The sequence below is a fragment of the Marmota monax genome, unplaced genomic scaffold (assembly GCF_021218885.2).
Source record: "Marmota monax isolate L192 unplaced genomic scaffold, Marmota_monax_Labrador192_F-V1.1 WCK01_AAM20220418_F8-fsc00001, whole genome shotgun sequence".
In the NCBI taxonomy this organism is placed as follows: Eukaryota; Metazoa; Chordata; class Mammalia; order Rodentia; family Sciuridae; genus Marmota; species Marmota monax.
In genome coordinates this window covers 18,964,898-18,984,487 of record NW_026693777.1, presented here as the reverse complement: position 1 = coordinate 18,984,487, position 19,590 = coordinate 18,964,898, and the positions used below count along the sequence as shown (strand labels likewise).

The following is a 19,590-nucleotide window of genomic DNA, read 5'->3' as shown; positions in this document are numbered from 1 at the left end:
ACAGATGCCCAATAAGATTTTGTTAAGTGAACTACTTTGCAAAGAAAAAGGAAGTGGATGCTGCCCCTGGCACCAGCCCTCGGCCCTACCAAGGCTGGTCTGTAACTCACTGGCCCCTAAACACATGCTCCTGCCTCTGGGTCTCTGCTCACAGAATTCCCTCCATTTGGAATGTCCTGGTCCCTCCTGTATAATTGTCCACATTTGCCTGTCCTCCAGTGCTCGCTTAAAGATTATCCTCCCAAACAAGAAAAAAAAAATTGCCCTCCTTAGCAAAAGGCCCCTGCAACCTACTTAATCCACCATAATCCCTCTTTCCAAGCTCCTAAAGGTACCTAATTCTCCAGGATCGTGGGATAGCTCAGGTCAAGCTGAGTTTTGGGGTCACAATATTGACAACTTCTATGTCCCTTACCTTTCAACGAGTCCAAGTCTTGTCTTGCAGCTTTATCACAGGCAGTCTAAGGACACGGAGAGGGCACTAGACTTTTTATACCCCACTGTTCCCAATAAAGCTGAGTGGCTTTTGCAATAACATTCTTACATGTCAGCTGAATGACAAATGGATTTCTGTTTCTGGTGGGAGTGGGAAGAGGAAAATAATCATGGAGATGAGGTGACTCAACAGGGCTTGGCTAACATAGCCATGCTCTTCCACTTGGACAGTATCCCTCAAAATAGACCTCCTGGTCTCAGAGAGCTTTGAATTCCCACTCCGTGGCCTGGCCAGAAATACCTGGGAATTCTAAGTGGGTGACTGGGATGGCACCGGAACAGACATAAAGGGCAAATCCAAGGAGAACAATGATGGTCATCAGATGTTTTCTTGGGCACAAAAATTCCAGTTCTGGGATTCCTACCTTTTTCACATTTTGTCTCCTAATTTGGCCTTCCCTTTTCTTGCTTCTCCGTCATTTTAGTCCTTCCCTTTCCCAATCTCCCAGGAGGCATCCATCTTAAGACAGGGTTAAAACTTTGGGGTCTACTGCTACATGTAGAGGATGTCTTTTGAAGCTGTTCTGACACCTGTTTTGTCTGCAAGCCCATATTAATAAGTCAGGCTCTACTTGTTAAACCACAGCTTCTGGGTTTTATAAGGTATTGCATTTCAAAAAGTTTCATTGCTAGTCCTGTTCACACTGCCTTAGGCCTTCAGGATCCTCCCTTCTGAGATCTCACACAGACTTTCTGGGGCAGATGCCCTATTTCCAACTCCCCACCACCATTCCTACCACCTAATTCCAAATAACCCCCATCCCAGACACAAGCACTTGTCCCCCTCCCTCCTCAGGCTCAGTCTCCCAGCTGTATGTGGCCACTTTGCAGACAGACAGCTGTAAAAGTCTTTAAAGAGACTCACTGAGGGCTAAAGGGAATTGAGGAAACCATCTATTGTACAAGTTCATTTATTTATTAGTTCAAAATCCTTTATACGCCATCTATTATGTACAGACCACTGGATGCTAAGTAGTTTGGCATATGAGTGCTGAGCACAGAAATGGGTCCAGCTGCTTTTATATTTTTATTTCATTCACCTGGTTGTTTTGGGTGCTGGGGTTTGAAATCAGGGAACTCTCCCTTTTTAATTTTTTTTAAACTTTGAGTCAGGGTCCCCTAAGCTGCCAGACTAACCTTGAACTTGTGATCCTCCCACCTCAGACTCCCAAGTTGCTGGGGATTACAAGTGTGTGCCATGAAGCCCAGTGGGATGATTGTTTTGAAAACACTGGAAATATAAAATCTTGGGGAGCTGGGGATGTAGCTCACTGGTAGAGCACTAACCTAACAAGCAGGAGGCCCTGGGCTTGATCCCAAAACTGCAAAAAAAAAGGGGGGGGGGGGAGGAGAGGGGGGAGGGGAGGAGAGGGGGGAGGGGAGGAGAAAGAAAAAAAAATCACAGATAAAATCTTGAGAATTCAAGCCAGACTTGGGGGTGCTCTCTGTACCTTAGTCCCAGGTACCCAGGAGGCTGAGACAGGAGGATCACTTGGGTCTAGGAGTTCTAGGCCAACCTGGACAACATAGCAAGACCCTGTCTCAAAAGAAAGAAAGGAAGGGGCGGTGTGTGTGGCTCCTAGCACAAGGGAGGCCCTGGGTTTAATACACAGCACCATGCAGGGAGAAAAAAAGAAAATAAAAAGAAGCTACTGAGGCTTTAGCACACTCATAAATCTTGTTGTTTCTAAAAACAGTTTTTATATCATAATTTAGAATTGCTTTAATTTCTTTTGAGTAACTTGTGAGATCCTAATGACATCAGCACCCAGGGCCTCTAAAGGTCTTAATCCAACCTGAATAGTAAATTAGGGGTTGCAATCTTAAATGCTGACAAGAGTAAGCAGCCAAGGCAAATTAGTGATGACTATGAAGAAACAACACAATTAGTGCAGTGCTGGTAAGAAAGCAGAACAGAAAGGATTCCGTGAGTGATTTATGGGAGGAGGAGCTAAGGGGAGGTGTTGGGCATGATACCCAGACTTCTGACCTGGCAGTGGCAGTGTCATTTCCTAAGTGGATGCAAGAAGAGGCACCAGTCTGGGAATCTAGGCTGAGCCGCATGTCAGATGTTTTATGTTTGAGATGCCAACAGGACACACAGAGTGGCCAGCTGGAGGCTGGAGATGGGTGGGGAACCCAGATGGAGCTGCGGAGGAGCAGCCTGCTGGGGAGAAGACATATGAGGTGACATACAGGGCCGGTGGAGGACAAGGGGCCAAGAAGGCGGCTGAGGAAGGACACCCACAAAAGGGCCCTGGGACACCAGGGAAGTGGAGGCAGGAGAGTAGCAGAGGCTATGGCCAACTGCAAAAGTAAGTTGCACAGGGACTGGAAAGACAGCCGCACAAGGTCTCAGTGAACGTTTCAGAAGGAGAGGCTGCAAATGAGGAACTGAGGCAGTGACCTCGAGAGACCAGCTGGTAAGAGGAGGAGAGAAGCTGCTGGAGGAGGACTAGACATGAGGAGATATCCTCCCTCTTCTTCTCTTACCTCTTTTCTTTCTCTTCCCTATCCCCTTGCTCTTCTCTCCCCTCCTCCCCTCTCCCCTTCTCTTTCAAGTTATGAGAGATCTAAGGATGTTAAGTGCTAAGAAGAAATCATACTGGGGGAGGGGTCGTGGAGGGGATGCACACTGTGGGGTACACACAGAGGCCCTGGGCTGTCTTGAGGTTGGGAGAGGAGAGCACAGTGAGCCACAGTCCCAGGGCAGGCAGGACAAACATGCACTTTATTTTTCGATTTAATTTAATTATTTATTTTTGCAGCACTGTAGACTGAACCCAGGGCTTTGCACATGCGAGGCAAGTGTTCTACCACTAGGTTACATCCCCAGTCCACATGTGTCATCCCTTTACACAGAAGGGCCTAGTTCTATGCCCATCTGCCCTTCTTCAGACCAGTATAAGGGAAGGATGGTCAGCACAGACAGCAACATGGTAGCTGGGGAATGTTGCAGGTACTCAGAGGTGGGGACCTGGAATGCCTGATATTGTGCGAATCCTACACAGCCCACCAAAAAACTCCTATATGACTTGAGAATGTTCCACTGACAACACAGAAGTGAAAAGTTCATTTGTAATTCATTACCAAAACCTAATTCTCTTTTTGAAATAAAGATGAGGTATTTGGGCTGTGTGTGTGTGTGTGTGTGTGTGTAACTGGGGATTGAACCCAGAGCCTTCTGCATGCTAGGCAAATGGTCCACCTGCTCAGAGGCTAAGCTATACCCTCAGCCCTTTTTGCATGGTTTTAGTGTATGCTGACCTGTCCAGGAATGCTGTTAGTATATAAATTGAGTGGACACCATGCTCTATGTTCTTTGGAACTTTACTAAGACAGGTTCATCGTTTTGGAAAATCAAATCAACCCCCCAGAAACACTTTTCCTGGTGTCTGAGTCACCTACACAACACACCTGTAGCTCATGGGTGTTTGTAGTGGTTAATTCTTGATGATTCTATGTAAAGGTGCCAGCATCTGATGGCATCCTTCTGTCTTCTATGTGGCCATGTCCAAGCAGTTACGTATTATAGTACATGATACTTCACTATAATTATTTTTGCCTCTATTTCTCTTTTAGATTAGAGGTATTCTATTGCACTGACTTTTAAAAATGTCTGGGAGTAGTGGCACATGCCTGTAATCCCAGCTACTTGGGAGGCTGAGGCAGGAGGATCACCAGCTCAAAGCCAGCCTCAGCAGTTTAGCAAGACCCTATTTCAAACAACAAAAAAGGACTGGGGGTGTAGCTCACCTGTAGACCGTTTATCTAGCACACTCAAGGCCCTGAGTTTGATCCCTAGCACCACAAAAGATAAATGAACAAAGTAAAAAAACTAAAATGTATGTATATAGGTAGGTCACTGTATCTGTGATTTTTGGTTTTTATGGTTCTGGGATTGAGCCCAGAGGTGCTCTACCATTCAGCTACATCTCCAGCTCCCCAGTCTTTTTTTTTTTTTTTTAGTTAGGGTCTCACCAAGTTGGCCTCAAACTTGTGATCCTCCTGCCTCAACCTCCCAAGTCACTGGGAGTACAGATGTGTACCACTGAGTCCTGCAGTATCTATGAGTTTTATTCAGAGCAATTAGGAGTCATTACAAATATTTGCTAAATTAAAGAGAAATACCATTGCAGATCATGTGCCCTGAAAGCAAGGGAAACATCAGTGCTAACGGGGACAAGAAAGCAAACAGAACTAGGTGAATTCAAGTCATCAATCCCATAGGATAAAGACAAGGGTCTTTTCTCATTTATTTATATATTTTGGGTGCTGGGCATTAAACCCAGGCCCTCACAGGTGCTAGGCAAACGCTGTACTGCTGAGAGACACCCTGCTCAACGACCGTCTTCTACAGACATCAATGTAAAGCTCCCGGATGGTGAGTACACAGACAATGTGGTCAACCCATGGGGGCTAAAAAAACTACTCAATCGGGTACCTTTGGGAAATTTCATTTCCCTGATTATTTCAAATTATCTCAACACTTCCAGCATCATGACAATAGGAAGAAAATCTCAAGTCATCTGGAGGGGCCGAGGAAATGATAAATGGTTCAATGTCTGGAGCAGGGATGTGTTTAAAGGAAGCCAAAGAAATAGGTGCCAGGCTTGGTCTGTGGAATATCTTCCTTAATGGACAAGAAGATGAGTAAACAGTAGGTAAGAGGATGCTTAGGGATATTTACGGAAAATGCTATATCGTGAGGAATCATGGACAGGAATAAGGATAGAGAAGTAAGCATCCCAAAGGCCCTCCAATCAGTTAAAGTGGCAGAGCCAGAAATATTCACCACTCAGGCTGAGAGGGGTTGGTTATCTAATGGTGGAGGGAAGGTGGAGGTGACCTAAGCTCCCGCAAGCCTTGCCATCGCTGTTAAACAGGGACAAAGGGTACAAATTTTAAAAGATGTGCCCTTTGACTAAGAGGTGATAGCTGATTTATGTGTCCTCTGCAATAAGAGGACACCGAGGGCCTGGGGGGAAGGGGAGGGAATGGCCTCCTGTATCATGGAAGGTCCAGAAGCCGGGCTCTGCTAGCCTGGCCTGCCCACTGGCACACACAACTTTGAATCACTGCTCTTCTCAGTTGCCTCATCAAAATAAAATAAACACAACAGAACAACTTAAATCCCATCATTATGAATTTCTCTATTGTTTGCATGTTTTTTCATGAACATTTGTATGTTTTTTTTTTATTTTAAAATGTGTGATCAAAGCAGTTATAGGAATTAACCAGCAAGTTGACGGTCATATGAGTAGCTGCATCCCTTCCCAGACAGAAGAGGAGGAACGAGGCTCTCTTGGGTTCCAAAGCAATAACCAGGAGGCATCAAGCTTCTTGGCATGAACTAACTCTGCCACAGGGCAACGGAGCCCCACCATATTATACCAAATGCCATCTCCAGCAGGTATGTCCCCCCACTGCTTTGAGGAGGCACAGGTTCATCCCAGAGTCATGGGAAAATGAAAAGCCTTGGTTCTGGAGTTGTGCAGGGATGGAGCAACAGGCCAGTGCTAGAGTAAGGCAAGAAAGGCTCTCACCACAAGCCCAAAACTTAAGAGGGTACCAAAAAACAGGAATCAAGCCAGGCAATGAGGTACATGCCTATAACCCCAGTGACCTAGGAGGCTAAGACAGAAGGAACGTAAGTTCAAGGCCAGCCTTGGCAACTTAGCCAGACCCTCAGCAACTTAGCGAGATCCAATCGCAAAATAAAAAGGACAGAGGTGTCAAATCCCAGTACATAATTCCCAATACAAAAACAAACAAAAACCTTAGAAATCAAGATAAATTATATTTTAATGCAATATTTTTAAAAATCAAATCAATAAACCGTGGCCAAAGGCTATGTAAGGTTCTGTGATATTTGAAGAATCCAAAAACCTGTCCTGTCCCCGGGCACAGTGGCACATACCTGTAATCCCAACAGTTCGGGAGGCTGAGACAGGAGGATCGGGAGTTCAAAGCCAGCTTAGCAAAAAGCCAGGTGCTAAGCAATTCAGTGAGACCCTGTCTCTAAATAAAATGAAAAACAGGGCTGAGGATGTGGCTCAGTGGTCAAGTGCCCCTGAGTTCAATCTTCGGTACCCAAAAAACCCCACAAAACCCAAAGACCTATCCCACCCTCAGTGCCAACATCAGCTTTGTTAAGAAATGTCATTCAGCACTACAAGGCCTTATCACAAACTCTAGGAATTCAGAATTTTTTGGATTTTTTTAAAAGGCAATATAGAGCCCACATAATAAAATACACAATCACCATAGCGAAGTCTGGAGCAAAGTCCTTCAGTCAAACACAGTAACATTTTTTACAGTAACATTTGTGACTACTCTGCCAGGTGAAAATACCATCGATGGCCTTGTTAGTTCAGGTCAGCTCTTGCTATCATGGAGCTAAAGTTTTCTGACAGTACAGTGGCTCACGCATGTAATTCCAACCTCTCCGAAAGTCGACAGGAAGATCGTAAGTTTGAAGCCAACCTGGGCAATTCAGTGTGACTATGTCTCAAAATAAAAAAGGCCAGGGGTGTGGTAGAGTGCTTGCCTAGCATGTGGGAGACCCTGGGTTCAATCCCCAGCACTGAACAGGAGGAGAAGGAGGAGAGGTCTCAGATTTTGATTTTGCCAAGAAAGGATCGTGGGCCTAATTAGCATCACATAAATTTTAAAAAGCAGCAGATTGGACACAAAATGTTTGTTTTAAATTAATGCTGAAAAGAGTACTGCTAAGTCTTTGCTGGTGATTAACCAGAGGAAGGCAGTTTCTAGACATCAGTTAGCAGACTTATTGCATATTTTTCTCCAGTCAACAACTAATATTATTAAATACCTTCTGTGTGTAAAACCTGTGTGAAGACTGCTGAACCCTCAGGAACTTAAAAGTCAGTGGGAACAAAGAAAAATAAAATCACACATTATTGAAAATTGAGGAGATCTAATATATATACATCCACATTGTTTTCAGTAATAGGGACTGCAACCACAGGTGCTCTACCACTGAGTGTATCCCCAGCCTCCTTTTTTTTTGAAGCAGGGTATTGCTAAATTGCTGAGGCTGGCCTCAACTTGTGATCCTCCTTTCTCAGTCTCTGGCAAAGAAAGTAGAGAATCTGTATTTTCTAACTGTATGTTCACTGTCTTTTGCATCAAAGCATGTAATAATTGCAGCTTAGTGATGGAATGTCAAGACTTCAAAGATCCTAGTACAGTGGTTTTGGTCAAATATACCTTTGTGCCCTCTGACTTTAAAAAGGAGTAGATGTGGGTAGGCAGTGGGGCAGAGAGATCCTTCCAGGCAGCTCAACAAACCAGGTCACCTGTGCAAGTGTACTAGGCTTTGGTAAAAGACATGGTAGGAAACGTTGGAGCAAGAGTTATTTGGTAAAGCAAGTCAAGAATGTGCGTGGAGAACATGAATCAGAGTGAAGGATCTGCAGCAACCTCCTAACTCGGCGTTTCCCAAGCATTTGCATGCCACTCTCATGACTAGCCGTGGCTTCCTGCTACCCTTATGGGAAGTGACAGAGTGTCATGTTTAAAAGTGCATTCTCAGGCTGGGTGTGGAGGTGCATGCCTGTAATCCCAGGGACTAGTCCGTGGGCTGTGTGTGGACTATGCTTCACATTGTAGCCTAATGAGGGGAATCAGTTTGGCAGTGGGAATTGCCTGTGGCACCCCCACAGGGATTGACCGCCTGATGCAGGTGAACTTCCCCTTCAAGCTCTGCCAAAGATCCCACACAGCACCTGAGATGGGTGTGACCTGAGAAGATGTTGTTTTGCCATACTAGTGCACTCAGGACTGGGGGATGTAGGTCAGTGGTAGAGTGCTTGCCTAGCCCACATGACACCTAGGTTCAATTCCTAGTATGGCAAAACAACAAAAGTGCACACTCAGCCAGGCACAGTGGTACACGCCTGTAGTCCCAGGGGGCTGAGGCAGAAGGATCACAAATTCAAGGCCAGCCTCAGCAACTTAGCAAGACCCTGTCTCAAAATAAAAAGTATCAAGGGCTGGGAGTTAGCTCAGTGGTCAAGTGTCCCTGGGTTCAACCTCCAGTACAGAAACAATTATAAAAAAGTGGACACTCTGGGGTCAGATTAATTCTATTTGAATCCTGACTCTGATGTCAACTGTGTGGCCTTGGGTGACTTGCTAAATTTCTCTGCCTCAGTTTACTCAGTCTCAAAATAAAAAGGGATGGGTATGTACCTCCATGGTGGAGTATCCCTGGGTTCAATCCCTGGTACTACAGAAACAAACAAAACAAAACAGAAAGTCTGTACATGTTCAGTTGGAGACACATTTTTTTTTCCTGAATCTTTTTGACCTGTGGTTGGTTGAATCCACAGACACATAACCCATGGGTATGGAGGGCTAACTGCATAAGAACTCAATAAATGTTCATTGTTCTCATCAATGTCTTTATTTCAGTCAATTTTTTAGTTAAATATGTATAGTAGCCTCGTCCTAAGCAATAATATCCATGACATCATGGACTCATTGTGACAGTTATAGTTTTGATGATACACATATAATAAGATGTCAAATCAAAATTCTGACATAGGCACCAAGATAGGGTAGGTATAATGCTGCCCAGTGTGACACCAGATAAGGACGCACATTGTCAAGAGAGACACAAATGCCCTTCTCAGTGTGAGGGTGTGTCACAAGGGGCAGGCTGGAGGAGCACCTCTGCAGAGAAATTTGGGGAGTGCTGTTGCTGTCTGGTGATCTCACCCTACCTCCATCCTGAAGGCAAGCTGTTGAGAAGAGCCACAACAGGACTGCTCAGGAAACTTGATGACTGCTTCCTGAAACTAGGAGAACAGGGTGAACTGGATTCTGATCACCACCTGACATATTCAGAGGGTAAGACACAGACCAGCCATCAGTTGTCAAAGGCCAAGAAAGAATACTGAGCTGGGGGTCAGCCTGCATACCCAGGTTCACTGTACCAAAGGATGTATGATTGGTTCCCAGGACTAATATGGGCCACATGCAAGAGAAGTCTGGCAGGTCAGGGGAGATAGAATCCTGGGCTGAAGTAGGCCAAATCCAAGTGCAGAATGTGAAACATACACTAAAAGCACAACTTTACTGCTGCCTTGCTTGGGGGCTTCTCCCTTAGGGACAGTCAGAGGATGAAGGGGGAGGTGAAGTTTTTTGTTTTTTTTTTTAAGATACAAAAGGTGCCTCCCATGGTGAAGGAAATGATGAGCAGAAAGATATACAAAGGCCACCTCTCAGTTGTCCCACTGAAACAGTCAAAGAAGGAATGACTTGACCCAGCTCCGCTCACAAGAAGGGGCTCACTCCAGCTCTGACTGTTAATTTCCAGTACGGCTTCTCTCTCCTTTAACTCTCTCTCTGCTCTCCCAACTCTGACTTCCTACAGTTCCAAACCAGCTAAGTTTTTACCTGAGAAAGGCCAGAATCATCTAGATTCTGGACCATCCAGCACAACCAGCAGAAGGGAAGTTACAGAATACCTTGTCCAACATTCTTATTTTATAGATATAGAAACTAAAAGCCAAAGAATTCACTTCATGCCCAGGGTGACTGAGCGGAAACAAGAGCCCAAGTCTCCTGGCATCTAGCAAACTGTAGCATCATGCTAACTCTAAGAGGGGTCAGCTCACCTCCCCTAGGCCACTACCTCAATCTTTACTCTTCTTCTACAAACACCTCAAAGTGGTAGAGGACGTATATAGCTAACCTGTCTACAGTAAACAAGTGTGGATCTCAATAAACTAGCTAGTCATTATTTTTAATTTAATAATTTAATTTGGGGGGGTACTGGGGATTGAACCAAGGGGTGCTTAACCACTGAGTCACATCCTCAGCCCTTTTTATTTTGTATTTTGAGACAGGGGCTCACTAAGTTGCTTAGGGCCTCACTAAATGGTTAAAGCTGGCTTTGAACTTGTGATCCTCCTGCCTCAGTCTCCGGAGCCACTGGGATTACAGGTATGTACCACTGCACCTGGCTAGCTAGTCATCTTTAAATGAAGTAATCAGCATCCATAAATACTTTCTTAGAAGGATTGGCAATCTAAAACTTTCTGTACTTTGCAGAGTGTACCTGGGATCCAAGACATAATCAGGTCTCCCAGCTGCATTATAATTATGGACAGGGGAAGGAACAGAAACTGGGATGGTGGGCGAAGACTGGAGTCAAAGCATCTGCAAAGATAAGCTGCTATGCCTGGTGTAGTAATATAACAGAAAGGAAAATGTTGCCCCGGAGCCTGTTAATCAAGAGGAAACTTTTGGCATCAAAATAAAATGGGGTTTATAAAACACATTCCCATGCCAAGCAAAAAGCCTTTTCTCCTTATAGGAACTCCCAGGCCATCTGGTCTGCTTCCCCACTGCAGGGTACAGACCTCTCCCTCCTTCCCGAACATTCACTGGGATGCTTGTTTTCAAATAAGAATCTGTACTTTCATCTCCCTTTACTAAATGTGCCCAGTCCACATCAACTCTCCTTATATGTTAACTACCTCCACATTTACCCTCTCCCCAACATCTGTTCTATCACCCAATCCAAGGATAAAGAACACAACAGAATCAGATCTCAGTTCAAATCTCAGTTGGGATGCTTATTAGCTGTATGATAAGTGCAGTCATTTTATCTTACAGAGACCAGTTTCTCATTACTGAGAGAGGAGGAGGACATAGGGCTTAGCCCAATGCCTCATACATAGTTCTCATCCAATAAATGGTGGCTGTCAACTGTTATTGCTATGATCACTGAAGCCAGCTGAAACTCCATTTGTGAAATTATATCTCAGAGGTTGCAATGAAGTGAGTAAATCAAGGAGGGATCCCAGATTTCCCGATTCCTGAAACTTTTGCCAATCATTTGCTCCCATACAAATAGCATCAATGCCCAATGACCTAGAAATCTGGGTAAGTGATCACATTGAAGTATCACAGCTGGTGATTTAACAAGCACATGCAGTACTAGAAACTGTGTGGCCATATGAAAGCTTTAAGCCATCTACATGTCAGCATAAGAAGGTCAGCTCACTACTTATAGCAAGAAAACAAAACAAGACAAGGGTTGGGGTTATGGCTCAGTGGTAGAGCACTTGCCTAGCGTGTGTGAGAACTGGGTTTGATTCTCAACACTGCATAAAATAAATAAAATAAAGGTCCATTGACAACTTTAAAAAAAGACAAGACATAAACCTGGAACCACTGCTGATGTTGCCCAGTGGTGACACTATTTCTTGCCCATATCTGTTTCAAAATGGCAGATAAAAGGCCAATGTCCTGGCTTTGGAAAGGTTTTTGTTTTGTTTGTTTGTTTATTTTGATTAGGAACAACAGGGGAAAAGATCCTAAGGACTAGAGACTAAGATGGGGTCTGAGACCACAGATAGTCATGAGAAAGGTGATGGGGATTGCCAACAGGCTGAAAACAGGTCCCTGTCAATGTCCCTAAAAATGGCAGTTACTCTCCACAAGGTGGGCTTCTTGCTGACGAGGGCCTTCCCCTCCACTGACTGTGCTAGCAATGAAATCATGGAGCCCCAGGAAGTACATTTTATCTCAAAGCATGAATTGCTCCTCAGAAGTCCAGAAAAGAATCCTCTCTTTGTGGCCCTTCAATCTCCTTGGCTGGATTCCCTAGTTCCTTGGGGCTGGTGTCAAGGCCTTACTAAAACTCAGGGTAATTGACCTTTCTGATGAACATGAACCATTCCAGAATCTCATGACAGGGGTGCCTCTTAAAAACTGAGCTAATGAATGAATGAACCAGCTAGAAAGCATTTCTCACCTAAGTCCAACTGCAAAAGCAGTCAGAAGTGGCAAATCTACTATGTTCTAAATGCAAGGCTTCTAGAGAGGAAAGCACTGTCAGAAAGTGCTCTCTCCAACTATATCTCCTTACTTTTTGTTGTTGTTGTTGTTGTTCTGGGGATTGGACACTGGGGCACTCTACCACTGAGCTTCATTCCCAGGACTTTTTACTATTTTTTAAATTTTGAGACAGCGTCTTGTTAAGTTGCCCAGACTGGTGTTGAATTTGCAATTCTCCTACCTCAGCCTCTGGAGTGGCTCGGATTATAGGTGTACAAGAAGGTACCCAGTTGATATCTCCTTATCTACTAGATCTTCCTATAATAATTGGCAGGTGAAGTCTTGTATGGTGCCATGTTTCTCGAGGAAGGTGCAAACTGAAGACCCAAGTCTTGCCCATGTAGACTGCATCATCATTTCAATGATGCTATTCATCCTACAATACCGGCCACGATAGGAGCCAGGAGCCCTGAACGGATGTCAAAATCCCTGGGAGCCAGGAGTCCACCATGCAGCCCGAGGCATGTGAACAAAGGGAAAGGGGCAGGTTTTCCTTTTTATCCTGGGAATGTGCTGGATTACTCACTCCACCTCAGTTCTCTATGGATACTTATTTCAGGGATAGAAGCCACTTCCTTTTCCTTGAATCACAGCAGCATGGGCCATCATACATCTTGAACCAAACACACTGGTACCTAAATTCTTCATGCATCTCTATTTCATAATAGAAAGGGCTAACCTACAGATCTCATAGAATGCTTGACTCGAATCACTCTCAGTAACTCCCAGGGAAGGGAAGGGAAACCCTCCCAGCATATGCACAGCCAGTGTGTTGACTCTGTGTGACTCAGTTTCCCTCAAGGGAAACCAAAACTGAAAACGCCCCTGGGTATCCCTTCCCCCCAATCATCTCATACTTTACTTTTCAAATACAAACCCTGCAATTTCTTGGAGGTGGTGGGCATGGGGAGAATAAGCAGAAAATCAGGCTAGTAAGGCTGGATTTCTTCCTTACAAAATATCCAAATCGCTTTCCCTATTCTCTCCTTGGCCAGGTACTGTCACAAAAGTGGCTGAGTTTGCCAGACAGAAGTTATACACACCTTAAAATGAATGTTCCTAAAATTAAAAAAAAAAAAACTAAAACCCAAACTACCATGTCTATAATTTGGGGGTGGAGAGAACAGGGAGGAGAGAGTAAAGAGATACAAATTTGAGAGCCATCCAGCTGGGGGAGGGTTAGCTATCCCTTTCCTCCCTCAAGGACAGCCAGATCAGATAGGGTTGCTGATAAGGCCAGGCTGCCTCTCCTTACTGCCTGTACCCAGGTCTCTCCCTATGACATCAGAGCCCCCAACATCATAGGAGACTCTTCTTAGAGCTTGGAGGGTCCAGGCCGGATAATGTCCAGGCCGGATAACCCCAGGAAAAATCCTACCAGGGAGGAGCTCCGAGATGTCCCAGGAACAGAGGCAGACAGAAAAGACACACTGCCTGTGTACGACAGCAACAGCTTCTCTGATAAAAACTACACTTTTAAACCCAACACTAAGCTTTCCCTATCACAAAAGTTGTAATTTCGCCCTTTCCTGTAAAGTGACACTTTTCCCTTTAAAAACAATATGCAAATCCAATATAACTGAAATAAACACGGCATGAAGCTCACTAACTAAGCTAATCTCTTTCATTCAAGGACCCAAGACTCTTAAATTACTTTATAAATGTAAAAATTCATGCCTCATCACTTTCAAAGAGGGAGTCAGAGGAGTATCATTTTTCATCTTATAGTCTGAACATAGGAGAAACAGTCCACAGTAGAGCCCACTCTCTCACCCCTGGGGTGGGAGGTCAGGCCTCCATAACATCATCTTCAGCTATGAATAAACAGCTTGGGATAAACCCAATGGGGAAATGAGCAATCCTCAACCCTGCTCAGTTAGAGCGGAGAGGTCTACAGAAGCAGGCCAGCTGGGCTCTCTGGTCCAGGGTCTGCACCTGATTTCAACCACAAGTTCCAGGAACATAGATCTAAAGCTCAGGGCACTTCATTTTCTCCAGCTAACCATCACTGGCCCTGGAACCTCCCTCGCTCCAGTATCTTAAAAGTGGCCAAATTAGCTTGTCATTTCTTTCCAAGGACCAGCTCCCCCACCCCACAATTCACATATACACCCCATCTCTGTCTCCAAACACAAAGTTGCATCCATGTCTCTAAAGTCAGGTGTCCTAAGCAGGCCCACCCCTAGCCCAGATACTTGTATCATTAGTTCACTCACAGGATAGGAGAAGAGTCACCCAGAAGCTCAAAGCCCTCCAGTGACTGCCGTCTCCACAGGCAAGCAGGTCTGCCTTCCAACCAGGGAAAAACCTGAGCTCCCTAAAGGCTGTCCTGCCACAGGATGGGAGCCAGTGGTCACATGCAAGCCAGCTGGGAGTTCAAGACACCTCCTTCCTGGGGACACAAGGTCAGGGCCTGGGGACCTGGAAACTGGCCCATTTGTTTTCTAGAGAGAAAGAAGCTGTACCACCCCCAAGGAAGGCTGCTCAGCCCCTCTCTTGACCCTTTTCCTGTCACAGCAAATAGAGAAACCTAGGCTCCCCATGATCCAAGCCTGAAGGCCACAGTAACAGTTCATTTGTTACTGGGATGCTGAGACCACATGAGAATGCACTAGCAGAGCCCCCAAGGTTTTGCTGGCAGACAGCTCCCCAGGGTCCTGCTCTTTTCCTCCTGCAAGAGTCTTGAAGCAGCATCAGAACAACCTGCCACTCCCAGCTCTGTACCTGAGCAACCAAACATAACCCCCCAGGAAACCCTGGAGAAAGAAAGGAGACAGAGGAAGAAGCAACGAGGGTCAGTTTCTGACTGGGCAGAGAAAAAGGGAAGGAAGACACCTGGGAAAGATGCCAATGCCTCCCTGTCCTTGCCAGGAACAGGGTTGTATGGCTCCCCATCCCGGCCCTGCACCTCCACCAAGGACCAGAGATCAGGAGGGCAGATTAAGAGCTGGCGGTCTGAGGCTAGGTTGGGGTCCTGATCCTGGATGGGCACGGGGGCAATCGAGAACGCCCAGTTGTGCAGCCCACCATTCTCCAGATTGGTATGCATCCCCAGGGGGAGGCATCAGGATCATTTTGAAAGGGCTCCCTCCTCTTCAGCAAAGTCCTGTCTCAAACTCAGGAGGGTCCGTGGTTCCCACTCCCAAGTCCTGACTCCCCAGCGTCTACCTAGACTGGCGCCCCCCTCTGTTCTCTCGAAGCGGCCTCCGGGGTGCTCTCTGCCGAGGGAAAGAGGTGTCAACCTTCCGCTGCCCGAAATCCCCCGCCGGATCCTTCACCCTCGCCTCTCCTCGAGTCCCCTTTGTTTCAGGCGGGGAAAGTTGCCAATGTGCACCCCTTTCCCCAACACGCCCCCCTGTGCGCCCATCCCCCGCAGGGAATCCAAGCCCCGGCGCACCATCTAATCTGCCGCTCGCTCTCCAGCTGGGGCAGCCGCTTCGAAACCGAAAGCAAAGAGGAAGCGGGATTCGGCACTGCCCCCAAGCACGGTCGCCCGGTCTTCCCCATCACAGCCCCCCATCGCCCGCGCCCCCAGCGCTCGGCGCTGCTCGCCCCGCTCGGCCACCTCTCTCGGTGGCGGAAAGGCCTCTCTGCGGGCATCGGGGGCACCTACCGATGCGGGGCCAGAGCCACGGGCAGGGGCAGGGCAGGGCCGGGCCGGCCGCCCGCGGGGCGCAGGTGCCGCCAGGAGCGCCGTCTGCCCGGCTGGCTCCCGCTCCTCCTCCCGCGCCAGGACTCGGGGCGCTCTCCTGCGCCGCCTGCTCCCCGCCCCCACGCCCGGCGCTCGGGCTCCCCCCGCGCCGAGTTGCCGGCCGTGCCTCCCCCACGCCGCCTCGCTAGCCCGCGCCGCTCCTAGTCCCGCATCGTGTGTCGGCGCCCGCCGCGGCGGCGAGGGGGCTGGAGGGCTACAACCGCCGCTGCCGGGGCAGAACGGATCCCCAGGCGGCGGCGGCGGCGGCGGCGGCACTCACCCATAGTACGGATGCGCTGCAAACTGCACATGCTCGCGTCTGACAGGAGCTCAGCCCGCGGCCCTGCTTAACTCCTTGCGCGCCCGCTCGCCCGCCCGCCCGGCTGCCCCCTCCGACCCCGCCGCCTCCCAGAGCCGGGAGTCAGCTCTGACCTCGGCGCCTAGAAGCACGCCCCGGTCCCTGGCAGCGCAGGGAGCTACCAGGAAGGGCTCTTCGGCCCTCCTTGCCTAGGCCATCCCTCCTGCATTGGAGGTGTCTGCCGGAGGCCCCCTCCTCCCTGCTTGCAGGAGTTGTGGGGACCCGTGTACAGTATCCACTGTGGGCATCGTGCAGGCCCGGGCTACCTAAGGGTGACAGTTCATGTGGTGGGGCAGATGCACCGTGTGCCAGCCAGCATTGTGCTCTGTTCAGTCCATTCATTGAAACAGTCCTACCAGTTCATTTTTTATGATTTCCATTTCCAAGATGAAGAAACTGAGGCCTGTGGAAGCTAAGGAATTTGCCTAAGGCAAGTCCTGTGCCACCAAGATCTACAATTTGGTTTACACACAAAGATTAAACAATGTGTTCTTTCTGAAGAGAATCTAGATTCTTCTATTGGGAGGTGGAAAATATTGGATGTCATTTGGAAAGCCTGGAGATTCCCCAACATGGAACGTGGGGAATAGATAGCCTGGAAGCCCAGGAAGTGGAGGAGGAGGAGAGGAGGAGGAGAGGACTATAACAGGTCCCCAAATTGGTCCTGGGTCTTGAGAAAGGCTGAGCAGGGAATGGGAATGAAATCCCCCATTCCCACTCCAGTCCTGGGTTCTGGTGTTAGGTACTTCAGTCAAAAAGAAGGGACATCTTTGAAAATGGCATGTCACCCAGAGGGGTCCTTTTTAAAAAGAACCCAGCCAGAGAAGTTGCCCTTTTCTACTTCTCACACACATACCCTATTGTGTGTCTACCCTATGTGTTCCTAGACCTCCTCTGAGGGGTTTGATGGCTGCTTCCCTGAGCCTGGGGGTGTAGCTCAGTGGTAAAGCAAGTGCTTAGCATGCAGGAAGCTTTGGGTTCAACCTTCAATACACACACACACACACACACACACACAACCTGGAGGGAGGAAATGGGGAGAGGGATGACCAGAGAGGCTGTAGTCCTTATCCTTTTTATAACACGCCACAGGGACAGAACTCTCAGAAGTCACATGAAGTCTTCCAGGATGAACCTGACTTTCATCCAGCAGGTCGTGTCCCACTCTGGGCAAGAAACTAGGCAGCTTTCCTACTTTTGGAACCTAATTTGATCCTATGTCTTCCCCTAATTGCCTGATGGAGACATGGGTTTTCCATTAACCTCCTATCCCTGGCCAAGATATTGAAAGATCCACAAAGGTGCATCCCAAAACTGAGTGTGGGCAATGTGGACTGGGAGCTCTAAGCCCATTGGAGGTAGCCAATCCATTTTTCTCTAAGAAAAGCACTGAATTTCCAATAGGGACAGAGGGGGTTATCTTGGGTTCCTCAAACCTGTATAGGAAAGACAGCCCTGAGATGCTATTGCTAAGAGCTCTTGACCTCATTATTCTCCTCTGTATAAGGAGATAATATTACCTACTTCATAAGCATACTGTGATGACCCAATGTCATAATGCATTTAAAGTTCTGAGCACACAGTAGGCTTTCAATAATAGGAAACTGTTTTGCTGGGGGTAAGGCAAGGAGAAGGGAGAAGGGGTCAGGGTTACAAGCAGCCACGTGGGCTGTGCCTAAGATATTTTCAGACAGGATAGAGACCCCTCTAGGATCACCTTGGCAAGAGGCAGCTTCATTAAGTCTAGCAGCAAGGTCCAGCTGAGGAAGAAGGACATCCCCTTGCCAAGCATAGGACTCCCACTCTAGTTCTCTGCATATTTTGCAGGCTCAGCTCTCATCTGGGCTCTGGGAGGCAGCATTGAGCAGAGGAAGGTGTAATGGGCTGGAAGCTAGCAAGAACTGAATTCCCGCAACTTGTCCATTAGGCACTGTAGGTCAATGTCTAGTGCCAAAAACATTTTTAGAGGCCCACAGACACGAATTTCTTCTAAAATTGGTGGCAAAAAATAAGGCTTGAAGTCAAAGAAAAGGTTTTCATATATAATATTAATATTTTTATCCTCAGTATAGTAACCCAAGTTGTCAGTTACAGGATCAGAGAGAAGGAAGAATTAGGAACCAAGATACAAGGCTTGACATCATCCCATCTCTCTCCAGCTGTCTTCTAGGCTTAAAAACATGATCAGGATTTTGCTCATTCCTACATTAGGGATCTTTCTAACAAATTGTATAGTGCCTTACGATTGGCATATCTTCTCTCTTTGGGTAGGGAAACTATTTCTATCTCCTTACATAAATGAGAAAATCAAGGATCAGAAAGGTTGTATAGTTTGGCTAAGGTTAGATTTCTAGGAAAAGCAAAATGCAGTTCAAACTCAGGTCTATTGGCAATCCATCCAAGGTTCTTTCCATCTCTACCAAGATTTCAAATAAAAACAGGCATGTACTGGGAAGAGCAGTCTGCTGCAGCAGTGGACCTAAAAATAGCATCTGTACCCAGGAGTGGTCCCCTGGTTTTCCACCCAAAGAATACTGAGACCCACACAGTGTTGTCAAAGTAGGCACAGTCAACATGGTTATAGTGATTCCAGGACAAATTGAAAGTAGGACAAACCAAGCCCCCTATACTAATACACACCAAAGAATGCCCGCCCCTCTTTTTCCTTCTGGTCTTACCAAAGCAAGTAGAGCAGTATGGTAGCAAAACAGAGATAGATTTGGCTCTGGCAGAGTGGGATTTCTTTTTAAAGTTCATAACTTTATTTTCAATTCTAGATTCTGTAAAATGGAATGAGTGTACCTCAGACCTGGATTTGAGTTCAGACTCCATATCCTAGTTGGACATCCTTAAGGTAGTTCATTTAGCCTTTCTCAGCCTGTTTTCTCATCTGCCAAATGAAAATGTCAATAACACCCATCCCTGGGGCTGATGTGAGAATAAAATGATGCTTATAAGGAGCATTCTTTGATGCCAAGCACATAGTGTATAGGTAATGAATGGCAGTAACTCCACACAACATAGAAAGTCCCTGCCATAGGAGGCAGTTGATGCTAGTTCTCTTCAGCCCTCCCTTTTGCCACTAGACAGGGAAAGAAAAGTCTTCCAAGTATCTTTGTAGTCTTTAAAGAGCCTTGAACATGTTCAGTTCTTAGGTATATTTTCCTAA

General features: G+C 46.8%; 1 protein-coding gene across 11 annotated transcripts in view; it reads right to left on the bottom strand.

Moving 5' to 3' along the window:
- Positions 1–16,097, bottom strand: part of Tmem229b (transmembrane protein 229B) — a 41,438-nt gene extending 25,341 nt beyond the window's left edge. For 2 of the 11 annotated variants that reach the window (XM_046461582.2, XM_058584551.1), the window contains exon 1: positions 416–906. The gene's annotated coding sequence lies outside the window, so the exon portion shown is untranslated. Of the gene's footprint in view, positions 1–415; positions 907–15,985 lie in introns of those variants that run through there. The other 9 variants (XM_058584554.1, XM_058584555.1, XM_058584549.1 and 6 more) reach the window with 8 other exon arrangements.
- Positions 16,098–19,590: the final 3,493 nt, after the last annotated feature.